Here is a 13,313-nt window from a genome sequence, read left to right as displayed (position 1 = left end):
TAAGCATTTGAACCAAATGAACCAAAGGATTAATGGTTTAGATTAGACCCACTCATCAGCGGTGCAATCTTGAGAATCTCATGGGACAACATTCAAGTCTATAACACATGGGGTCGGTATGAGCTGGAATTTACCAGATAGCAACTGAGTTTTATTTTTTGTATATTTTAATTTAAAAATAGGCCTTGATGGTTATTTCGTAGTCACTTAATTCTACTTAACACCCATCGTTTTCAGCAGAAGACACACATGTAAATTGCTATTGAATGATTGAACCCAGCCTGGAAGACGAGTGCTGGGAGAGAATGGTGGTGCCAGAATCGGGCAAGTCAGCCTGGAGGGTGAAGGCTTGTCTGCTGCTTCCTCCTGGCAACAGGAAACCAAGAGGAGATCAGATCTGTCCATGTCCATTTGCGGTTGATCACAAGTATTTTCTCTTGAATCTTCCCTAATACTGAAATGGAAAGATCGTTTTGGTAGTTGTTTTTTTTTTTTTTTTTTGGCTTGGGGGGGAGAAAACGGTCTCAGGAAAAACATTTCCCAGGACAACTTACTGACCATTCTAGATGTTGTTTTCCAACTTCATTAGCTTACGATGTCCCTGGAACAACCAGTTCATGGCATAGCCACCGTGTTCATCTGCTCAGGAGGCTACTGGTGCCAGAAAGCATGGTTTTGCTTCTCAAATTGGAATGTGCACCAGTGTGGAGTGAATGTACTGGCAAGAAGACGTTTTTACAGGATACCATTTCCAGATTTCTGGGCTGGAAGTAAGAGACCAGAACTGGTGTACTTTGAAAGGTAACAAATGACATGGGCCAAATTTAAGGATGCAGGTCATTGGTTAGAAGTAGTAAAATTACAAACAATTACATTACATGAAAACTAGGGAGATCACTACTTGGAAGAAATACTAGGAGCAATGCAAGAGAAAAGAATCATGCAAACACGCTTTTATCTGGATTAGGGTTTTGTAGAAAACTGGCTGATTCCTAACTGCAGATAGCTCCTGTGGGTAAGTGTTGGGCATCCTGAAAAGTATTCGCTTACTCGTTTTGGAGGTAATTTCTCCTAAACTGTTTACACGAAGTCAGCAATTTGAAACCACTAGCCCCTTCACAGGGGGAAAGTCTGTTGATATGGTCCATATAGGGCAGTTCTACCCTGTCATGTAAGGGTGGTGTGACTCAGAATTGACTTAGTGGCAGGCATAGAAAACCAACAACAACAAAACAACAACAATAATTTAAAGCAATAAATGAGAGTTTAAAATGGTAGCAAAAAGTCACTAATGTTATTACATCAGTAACCTCAATGCCCTCAATCAAACACTGGTAGTTAGTTTGAACTCATGCTGCAAGCGGGTTGCATGATATAACTGAACTTGCATATGAGTGATTGATAGTCTGTCCTATACTTGCTCCCTGGCCTTGTTTTAGCTGATGCTATTGAACTTCTCCATTGTCTCTTCCCATAAATATAATCAATCTGATTCCTGTGTATTCCATCTGGTAGGTGCACGTGTATAGCTGCTGTTTATGTGGTTGAAAAAAGGCATTTGCAATAAAGAAGTTGTTGGTCTTGCAAAATTCTATCATGCAGTCTCCAACTTTGTTTCCATCCTGGAGACATCTTGATTACATGCTTAATCAATTTCAGATGCCAGCAGTAGAATTCTTCCAGTTCTTCATATCTGGTTTCTAACTGGTCTTCCCTGTAGGCATATATATATATGGGTAGACTAGAGAAACAGATTGGGAGACTCGTATGGGTATAAAAGAGAGTTTTATATAAAGGGCAATTGTACATTAAGAAAGCATCCCAACCCAGTCCAGTCCAAGCCCATAAGTCCAATATTAGCTCAGATGTCCGGTATCAATCTATAAAGTCCTTTTTAGATTCATGAAACACAAGCAATGATGCTGAATGCAGGATGATCATAGGCCAGTGGGTAGAAAGTCTTTGGATCCAGTGGTGTTGTAAGTATCTCAGCACTGGCAGAGGTCTCCACGTGGCTTCTCCAGTTCCAAGGGCATGGGGTCTATCAGTGTAGTGCCTTGTCAGTAGAGCATCTCCCAGGGAGTGAGCAGAGCGAGAGAGAGTGTATTATCTGCCCCCAAGAAGGAAAAATCACATTTCCCAGAATCCTCAGGAGAAAACCATTCCCGAAAGCCCTCTTTGGCTATGATCTGATTGACAGACTAGACTCCACCCCTTCACTCTTAATCCTCTCAAGTCCCAAATTGATACCAGATTAGTAACTACCACACAGAGAAAGCATTCTATTTCAAGATAGATCTTGAAACGTTCCTTTTGATTATGAATGGAATTCATTTCCCTTGAATTTGTAAACCCCGGTATCATAAAGCATAGGAATGTCACATTCAAAATGGTTAAGACCAGTCCACTTCAGTGTACCAACCCTAAGAAATTGATCTCCATACATTCCATTTAATCTTCGATGGCTTCAATTTTCCTAGATTCATAATCCTTAGATTCCCAATAGCCATTATTAATGGTTGTTGGCAGCTATTTTTTCTCATTTTGGGGCATGCCCTCTGAGCAGATGAAGATCGCAAAAGCTTTGCACCGTTCACATTCTTGATGTTGACTTCACCTTGTGGAGGAGCTCTTCCGCAGTCACGTTTTGAATGCCTTCCAAATGGAGACACTCATCTTCCAGAACTATATTAGACAATGTTCTCTTGCTATTCATAATATTTTCAAAGGCTAATATAACAAAAGTGTCACACGGATTCTTCTTTCCTGTTTTCTTCTTATTCTAGAATAGTGTTTCCCCAAATGCCCTTGGGGCTGGCAAAATGCAGAGCGCCTGCAAAGCAGATACCTACACTTTATCCTGGATTATGGTCTATAGCAGGGATCAGCAAACTTTTGAGGTAGAAGAGAGAATCCTGTTTCTTACAACAATTTAAAAATGATTAGAGAACCACAAATGTAATTTTACAAACAAATGAATAGCTATCATCTGAATAATATCATTTAAATTTTTTAAACTTTGTTTCAGAGTCACATGCACATACTGAAAGAACCACGTATGTCTGGAGAGCCATCGTTTTCCATCCCGGGTCTATAGTATAATGTTTTTAATTGCTAGGGGGGTACTGAGTGATTTTCTTTTTCTGAAAAGGGAGAAGTAGGCCAAGTAAGTGTGGGAACTCATTTCTAGAAGATCTGCTGAAATATTCTGCTCACCAGTAACCCTGCTAGTGTTCAAAACACAGTTGGTATAACTCTTAAGATCATATCAACAGGTGACATGATGTGTGGGGAGCTTATATTCTGGAGGGGGAGAAAGACCAAAGCAAGTAAACAGAAAGTTATCCGTGCATACACTCAAGCACACACACACATGCAGTGAAAGTTCTATAAAGAAAAGACAGCGCGGAAGGGGAACAGAGAGCGATGGGGGAGACCACGTCTGACAGGCTGTCACGTTTTGCTAGTAGGTGGGAGGTTACATGAAAAGGAAGAACAGTTATCAAGGTCAGAATGGCTTAGGTCCAAACTAAGAGATGGAGGTTTTGCAGTCTGGTTAGTTATAATATTTGGTGATAATTGCAAGTTTAGAGGTTTAATTCTTCCCAGAATCACCTTAAAGGAAAATCTGATGATTTACTTTAAAACATAGAACTTTCATCAAAACTCTCTTGTGAAAGCTCACACAGCTATTGGGTCATTGCGATCGTTTATTGTGCCAGCCTGGCTGATAAACACAAGTAGGATTAACTGAAGGGCAGAGGGATAAATGGCTCAGTGAGCCTCACCTTGGTTGTTCTGTGCGTCAGTTTAAAGGGGTACACTACCTGTGGGATGCCTAGCCTGTGGACTGTGTCGCTGTAAGTTGAGGTCCCTTTAATCCCACAGGATGGAATGTTTGTCTCTGGAGCTGGGGACTGACAGTTGGTGACAGTTGGTGACTTGCCTTGCTGTTTGCTCCCTGGGTATATATAGCCCAGCTCTCTCTACAGAAAGGGACTGGTGACTGGCGGCTCTCAAGCCTTAAAGGACTGCTAGTGTCTCACTGCTTTATAATTTAACTGTTAATTTGTTGTATTATCTATCAGTATATAATTTAATGGTTCATTTCTTGTGTTATATATCTATCTTTATAAATATATTTATATATAATTACTAGCAATCTGGTTTTGTCTCTCTAGAGAACCCTGTCCAACACAGTCATGATATGTTGGAATTGACTTCATTGTAATTTGTTCTCTTGATTTTTTCCAACTTATTTTTGAGAAAAGAGAGGGAAGATAAGGTTTGCAAACGTGGCCTGTGTATTATTGATATGTCAAAAGTTCATAATAGGTATTTTAAGTTGGAGATTAAAGTGGAGATGCTGAGTGAGTATTAAGCCAGAAGCTCTAGGGGAAGACAGGGCTTTGTATATAAATGGGGGACCCACCAACATATTAATGATTTTTGAAACTCAATACAATAATCTGATGATCCACTGAATGTGAATAATGATTGTAATTGGAGGGAAGGTTGACAATTGGGCCCAGAAGTACTTCAGTATTTGAAGAAATACAACAATAGCACCTGGGAATGTGCAGTCAGGAGTCGTGGGAGGAGAACCAAGAGCTTGTGACATCCCAAGGACCAAGGGATTTAAGAAAGTGTGCGCAATCGTCTATGGCATGTGCTTCTGAGAGAGTTAAGAGGATTTTTGAGAAGTGACATATTTATCTAAATAGATGATAACAGAATAATTCAGGAAGGATACATGATGAACAGGGGAGAGAAATCTTAACGTAGTAATTGCCCCTTGGTGATCTGTAGTACAGCAAATGGGGAAGGGTTGGGCTGGTAACGAGCTGGTGGGTAATTTGAATCCACCCAGTGACTTTCTGGGGAAAAGGCCTGGGGATCTGCTTCCATCACCATTACATCGAGAACACTCGAGGGGTCAGTAGACATCTGTCACAGGTTGATCGCTATGAACTGGAATGCCTTCTCAGCACCCACAGCAGTGAAAACTGGCATTAAAACGCTATGAATCTCAGATGCTAACGAGGCATTTATAGCCATGAATTTCAAATAAAGTGTGACTTTGTACCGTTCGAGGCAGTTACATTCGAAGTGCCAGTGGCTGTGATTCAGTGCCATGTGGTGCAATTTAAAGTTCCTGCCTTCCCCTTGTCAGCATCCTTTGCATTTCCCGCGTGGCCAGAGGCAGGTGCTGTGCCTGATTTCAGGGAACCCAGGCCAGATCACTGCTGCACGATTCCCATGTGAGTTCTTTGGAAAGGCAGCCAAGATGAGACTCAAAACCATAGGCCATTTCTTGGGGGAGGGGCATCTGTGAAGGATGCACGGGGAGGAAGAAGATGCAGAGACTTCAGGCTTTCATGCCGCTCACACCTGTGGAAGGAGCGGAGGGTGAGAAGACTCAAACGACTAGTGGTGGGGAGGCTCCGGCCAAAGTTACTCACTGGAGGGATCCACACCCCCCTGGAACCATTCTGCACGGATTCCCGGAAAGGATCGGGTTCAGTAGGATTCAGCCCCAGGGTGGGTGGGCGTGGGGCCGAGAGAGTGGGACCTGAGCTCACCTGTGGGGACAGAGCTCGAGTTGGGCCGTTGGTTTTCTGGGCTAACATATCTGTCCGCCCACGGATCGAAGATGGAAGCTGCTGGGCTGTTGGTCAACTAAACTCCACCTCGTCAGTTCTCTTAAAGGCAATCTGAGTCTAATGCGTACGGCTGAAATTGTTAAACTAAGAAGCTGAAACAAGTCCCTGCCCAGCTGAAACGCAATTCTCCGAGGGAGTAAAGCCTGTATATCTGAGTGGGGGCCTCAAGCCCGGATTCCAATTTTGCGAGCTCTGGAAACTGCAAACTCGAGTTGGAGGTTAGTGCAGGAAGGAGAAGCTGGTGCCAGGGTCAAAAGCATTGCGGTGCAGGACTGTTTTTCTTTTCTTCAAGAAAAAGTTTTATTTGCATATAATTCACAATTTGCATGCGATTCAATAGTTCAATCATATTAAGAAGACTTGTACAATCACCACCACAGTCAATTTTAGAACATTTTCTTTGTTCTTGTCCTCCCTGCTATGAGCTCTCCACCCCCCAGCCTAGCCTCCCTTGCCATACCTCCAGGAACCATCACTCCTGTTACTGTCTTTATAGATTTACCTATCCTGAATTTCATATGCAGAAAACAGTTTCTAAAAAACTGCCAATAACAAAGTGAAACAGATCAAAATCTCATTTGAGAAGAAGGCCAAGAATACGGAAAAATAGAACAGATTTCCAATGGAGCCAAAGGGAGATCAGGTAAGGTGTTAAATTTCACCTTAACTGCACCTGCAATATCCTCCAGGACTTCCAGCAGACAGGAAATCTCCAGGAGACAGACAGGAAGAGTAGATTCTTCTTCCTCTAGATGGTCTTCCTCTAGAACTCCCCGTTTGAACAGCATAATCGTGAGATTCCATCAACGCAGAAATGTGGTTTGATAAAGGGTTCCACATATAGTATCACAAGGCAGAATAAAATTGTGTGACCTTAAGACTGAGAGACAATACGGTAATAACTGGCATACCACATAATATACTTTCCAATATTTTTCAGTTCAGGGACGGCTGTGTTTTGTCTCATCCTTTATGGTGGATTCACACTTATCGCTGGTCCTCTTGAGGTGAACAATCTCAGGCCACTTCTGCAGGCCAAGCAAAGAGCCATCGATTGCCTGCTGGGAGTTTTCTGCCTGAGAGGCTATCCTATCTTTCCCTAGTTCCATTGGACTTCTCACAGAGGGGAATGCACCCTTCCCCTTTCCTTTGGGGTTGATTTCTGACATTGCATTTTTGTTACTGTGGTCTAACCCTCCTCAGCGTCAATTCCGTTCCAACTCTAGCAAGGATTTGGCCATCTCTTTGCTCAAGCGCCCCCCTGAAGCTATTCTGGCTGTATTAAGTTTCTCTCATTTATTTACAAGCGGGAAGAGCACAGTGTGTCCTTGCCGTATCTGCAGGTACTAAACACACTGGACGCTCATGAAATGTTACTTCAACTGACAGCATTGATGAAAAACCCCCGGGCCACCAAGGATGTGTGTCAAGGGAGGCCATCCACTGCAGCATTCGGAAACCCTTTTAAGGCTTTTTATTTTAAAGACCTAGAGGAAATCATCTAGAATCTTATGTAGGTTATTTTTTATAAGGTTGCCTGACGATGCATAAGGGATTCAGAAATACAGACTGCAACCCCCCGCCCCCAGGTTTGTCTCAGTTTAATAAAAAGTTCGTGGAAAAGTGGAATTCAAAGCTAATGGAAATAGCCACACCTTTTTGACATTCCCTCCGTGTGTGTATGTGTGTGCATACACAGTACAATACTGGGGACAAATTTATACTAAAAGATTTTTGTTGTTAATCTCTTCTTGGTGGAAAATCAGGGAGGGTGATTTGATCCAGGCATCACTCTTTCACCGTATTTATTCAATGTCTACGCCGAGCAAGTCACCTAAGAAGTGGGACCACCCGGGAAAGAGTACTGCAAGGACTTGGGAGGCCTTTGCTATGCATACACCACAATCGTGCTTGTGGAAATCAAGGAGGGTTGGCTCACTGGCTGAGGACAAGAGAAGACCGCATCTTCAGGATGGATTGCAATGCAATGCAAAGAAAACCTGGATCCTCACAGCCGGATGAGACAGCATTAAGGTACATGGAACAAGATCGCAGATTTCATCTGGTTTGGATTCGCAATCAAGGTGAATGGAACCACCAATGAGGATATCAAACAACCCATATTGCTTTGGGAAAATCTGCGTCCTGACTTCTTTAAAGAGTTAAAGGACACTTGGAGGACTCAAGTGAGTCTGACTGAAGTACTGACACTTTAATGGCCTCCTATGGATGTGAAAGTTGGACAACGAATAAGGAAGGCCGAAGAAGGCTTAGTGCATTTGAGTTATTGTGTTGGCAAAGAATATTGGATGCACTGTGGACTGCCGGACGAGCAAACAAACATCTGTTGGAAGAGGTACAACCAGGATGCTCCGGGGTGTGAGGATGGCAAGAGCTCATCTCACATACACTGGACATGCTGTCAGTAGAGACTAGCCCCTGGTAAAGGACACCATGCTCCGTAAAATAGGGGGTCAGTGCAAAAGGAAGATCCACAAGGAGATGGTTTGACACAAGGAGATGGATTGACACAGTGGCTGCAACAATGGGCTCAAACGTAACAATCGTGAGGAGGGCGCAGGCGCAGGCGGTGTTTCATTCCTTTGTCCACAGGCTTGCCATGAGCTGCAACAATGACAACGATCTGAACTTCAAGTCTGGCTGGACAAAGAGTGTTGTCATTGAACAAATATGGCTCCTATAATTTATAAAATGACTTAAAATATAATAATTAAAAATGTGCAAACCGTTTTTAATGTTCAGGTCTGTGAAATGTCTGGGTAGTGTGCTGTGGGTTGTAAGGTGCTGGCTGATGGCTGCGCAGTGGTCTTGGTCCCACTGCGAGTGTCCAGAACCAGAAAGAGGCGTGCTGTATGGACTTAGAGCCTTACAAAATCCTGGGAAGAGCTGGTATGACAGCCTTTGTGCTAAAGCTGCAGGCGTGGACCTCAGAACAATGTGGCAAGACTGTCCATCCCAGTCTCTAGTATTGCATTCCTCTGTGTCTGGCTTTAGAAACAAAGCTATTTTTACCTGTGAGGGGAAATCGAGAAGTCTGTGACAAATTATTGATTTTTTTTCAGAGTCACAATGTCTGCTAACTGCCACCAGAAAATAATGTCTCAAGTGTTTCTCCTATTCTCCTCCACTTAATTCAGTTCTGAATTTAAATCTTTTGCTTGTGTAGCTAATTGATAGGACCTAAGTTGAACCCAGAACAGTAGCCATAAGGGGTCTGAGAAACACAGCTGTTAGCCTTCTAGTCTCTGAGGATTATGCGAAACTCAGTATAAGAAAAGCAAATTCCATTTGGAAGAAGCCTGTGATTCACACCTGGTGTTTCTCCTTTCTGTCCTCTGTTCTCCCACTTCGTAGGCTCCAACTGCATGGAGCATTTTGACTTCCATCCCTGAAATAGTCACATGAATGCTCTCCTTTCTGTGCTGGATTCTCACCTCTCCTCCCGCTTTTACTTTTGTTAGGAGGAAGACTGGGCCTTTGTTCCTTAGGGTTTTGTTTACTGCAGCTGGTAATTCCCTAAACCTTGTGCTTTTGTACTTCATCTCTATGAATCCAGCCTCTCAATTTAAATTGTTTAGACTTATTATCCCTCCTCAATCCAATGCAAATAGAGCATAGAGACAAGGCACCGAATACAAAGCAGAATTCAAGCAAAACCATTCAAATGAAAAATTCAAATGAAACATAAGATTGTTGTGCATGATTTATACTTGACAGGGCTTTAATGACAACCATTCATAAAGACTTGGGGGAGGCAATTTGGACTAAGTCTGAAGTTCCTCCCTTTCTCAAAATACTTCAGAATGTGCACTCACAGAATTTTCATTTCTTTCTTTTTCTGGGACAAGTTGTTTATCCTTTCTCCAGGGCTAAATCTTTCATCCTGAATACCGGGTTCAATTGCCACCCAATCTTTTCATGCCTCACTTTAGCAATGATTCTCTTTCTTTCCAATATCTTTATTTATTCTCCCTCCCTACCTCTTGTGGTCTTCTCTCCTCTCTCCATCTCTCTCCGTGTTTGCTGCTGCCACTCTGTCTACTGATGTCTCCTCTCCATTGCAGACACACTGTCCTCCCTGAGTTTGCTAAAACCTTTCAATTTTGTCCTACAGCAAATTTCCGAGTGGTTTACCTTGATTGCCTCTACTCCTTACTGTTCACTTACAAACCTTCTGCAATCTTACTCCTGTTCCAATGGAAAACTCAAAGGCACAATTTGATCTCCTTCCTCAGATTGCCTCCTTTGCCTATCACTCGAAGCTGCTAATACCCCATCCTGATCTGTGATTTTTTCCCTTTGATTTCTTCTATGGCTGTATCTATTTTTGTTCTGTTTCCCTTTGGACAACCCCATTGAACTTATTTAATCAATTAATCCTTCTCTCTTACCTTCAAATTTCCCTTCCTTCTTTCTATTTTTAGGGACCAAATAATCTGTCTTCAAACCTGCTCCAACCTTTCTATTCATAGAAAAAAACAAAACAAAACCACCCCCCCAAAAAAAACCACACAAACAACTTTTACTTGGACTAGATCCTTCTACAAATTATACTATTTCTCACTTTGTCTCACTTGCATAATGTCAAACTCAGAACTTCCTATGAAAAAAATGTCATTCAATAAAGCATTTGTGGTGCAGTTATTAAATTTCAAGAACTTCAATGCATGCTGGAAAGACAAACAGGACTAGGATGTGAACTCTGACCATGTGAGCAGATTGGATCGATTCAGCATTGTAGCCCTTCAGAATGGAGCAGCCACAAAAGTAGTTTTCAGCTTTCTTGTTAAGAGAGCATCTGCCTCTTTCTATAGTTATTCAACAACTCCGGTGTCTTCTCGGTCTGCTGCAGTGGTTGAGCTTCGATCAAGCTCTCTCCAAGCAGCTTCTAGCCAATGACAGAGACTGTGGAGGAACGAGGTCTGGTCATTTTGTCCCAAACAGGACTTCCACACTGGGAGCTCTCCACTGGGCTGCCTTGCTGTCTGATGTACTTCCTCCCCATCAGCCTTCCCGTCTCCCTTCACGACATCAGGCTTGCATCCCAATGTGAAGGTTATCTTTTTTTCCTTAAGTTTCATAGGCTTTAATCCAATGTTCTTGTACTTCTGACATCACCTTGACATCTGCTTGTCGGAGCCTCTAAACTACTGACACCCAGACACACAAAGGAACTATAGTAGAATGTTACAGTTTTTATCCTTAGGAGTATCATTAGACTATGAATTTCTTAGGGGATGATGACAGTTTTCCTTTTTGTTCAGCAGGGTTTTGATTGAGCTCAATGATACAAAATGTTTAGGGCTTTTAAGAAAACATTACAGAGGAGGAATCAATCATCACTTTCCAGGTAGACAAGGTCAAAGGGGAGTATTTGAGAGTAGAACCACCAAGTGCTAAGTATAGGCGTGAAAAGATATTCAGGAAGTTGCAAGTCGTTTGGAAATGTCTAGGATTTATTGTGCACGGGAAAACTGAATGATGGAAAATGTTGTTAGAAAGATAAACTAAACCCATATAGGAAGTGGGGAAGTCAGCTGAGGCACCGGAGTCCACAACATTGAGACAAAGTAGAAGAATTATGTCGAAATCATGAGAAGGCAGTGAGCCTCCTTCCCAGCCCATGAAATGACTAAAACAGAGTGCCTTTGGGCAGGAGGCTGGTTTGCAGAGTGGAGTGACCTTTCGTGCACATTTATCGTTGGTAAAGGAGCTTTATAACACTTGCCAGGACAGAACAGACCCTGAAGGGTCACATAGCTGAGAGACTGGGGTCCAGGGAGAGACATGGCTGCTGGCATGGCTGAGAAGAAGGCATTAAGAGACAAAGAACTGTATTATAATGTTTCCTGATCCTGACTTGTGGTAATCCGCATAATCATGAAATAGAGAGAGAATGACAAGCTAGCCTGATACAAATAGGCATTTGACGAAAGCTTGTATTTAAAACACAACATTCATATAACACTTCTCAAAATAAATAAGTTGTTTGGGTGTGTTTGCATTGTGAGATGAGGGGGTCACTGAAACAAAGTTTTGGCAATTTTTAATTCTTCATGGGAAATAGGAGAAAATGACAATGGAAATCCTGTATGTGGCCATGCATGTTTCAATTTTCTATAAACTACCAAGAGAAAAATGAATTACTGTTTTCTTAGGATATTATGTTTCACCATGTACTGTAAATACATTCTCCAGGCCTCAAGGCTATTTCTAGGTACTCCTTCTTGATTGGCATGTGTATTCGATTACACAGCAAATCCTCCTGGATTTGTTTTCTCTGTCTCATTCATATATATTCTGGTGTGTTTTTACCCTCCTTCCTTACATTAGGTAAAGAGAGAGTCTTTTAAGTCTTTTGATGTGTCTGATAATATCAGTACCTATTGCTAATTCTACCGGGGGCTCTTTAACAACGAATGAATGAATGAGTGATTACACAGCTCTCAAAAATTTTCTTTTTAAAATTAGACTTCATTTAACATTTTCTTTCAGCTGACCTCATCTCTTTTGTTCCCTTCTATGTAGCAGAAGTAGTCATTCTTAGCTGGTCAAAAGGAAGGGAAAGGTAGGGATGAACAGAAAATGGTGATGAATAATGAAACAAAGGTGGGAAATTATACAAGTATACAAGGGTAATTGTCTGCAGGTTCAAGACATTTTCCTCGTATTATGATATGCTCCCCAGGGACATCTCTCCCTCCTCACCCTGTAAAAACCATTGATTATCAATTATAGTGTTCTTTGTATTTCTCTACCAGAGGAATTATTTTGAGAGTCAAGTTAATTATGGTTAATCATATATATATATATACACACACACACACACACACACACACACACACACACACACATATATATGATTCATTTGAAGTTTCAAACCTAGCCAATGAGCTATAAATAATTAAATTATTTAAATTAGACCTGAACAAGCCTTCAAAAACATACAAAATAAATTATGTTGTTGAACACAATGCCATTTGTCCTGTAATATGGCAAATAATTTTAAAAAATTTTATCCAGATAATAAATAAAAACCTAACACCATCATGCCTAAGAAATCTGTGCTTTATTTCTCCTCTCAAAATTAAATATACTTATGTTAGCAATTCTGTGTCAGTGAGGAACAGAGGCAAGGAGAAGGACAGCAAAAGAGGCCCCTGTGTCTCTGAAGCCTCATCTCTCCCATGAGTTGTTGTATCGGTGCCTCCGGATTGTATACTACAAAGAGCAGGGCTGTATTTTGTTCGTCTTTACTCCCCAGGATTCTTAGCAAGGACAATATTATCAATGATTGCTTGTTGTCAAATAGGACTGAAATGACTTGAGAATGACATTGGAATCCATTAGTCAACTTCTTAAGTCATGTCAGTTAGATAGCCAACGCCTCCTCTAGTTCTTTCATGCTGTTTTCCTGCCACTGTGTCTCAATTTTTGGGTTTTTCCCTGTGTTAACTTGGAGCGATCTAAACTGTTCTAACCCCACATGTGCATCATTTTATTGTGCGAGGATGGCTTGTGGGCTTCTGTGATGTGGGAAGTCATATCACAGGAATGTCTGATGCCACCAGGATCATCCAAAGTGAACAAATTTCACTAGAACTCCCAAACTATGAAGAAGGCTGTCCA

Source organism: Tenrec ecaudatus, chromosome 7, assembly GCF_050624435.1.
Source record: "Tenrec ecaudatus isolate mTenEca1 chromosome 7, mTenEca1.hap1, whole genome shotgun sequence".
NCBI classification, from domain to species: domain Eukaryota; kingdom Metazoa; phylum Chordata; class Mammalia; order Afrosoricida; family Tenrecidae; genus Tenrec; species Tenrec ecaudatus.
Note: the sequence above shows the minus strand (reverse complement) of the source record.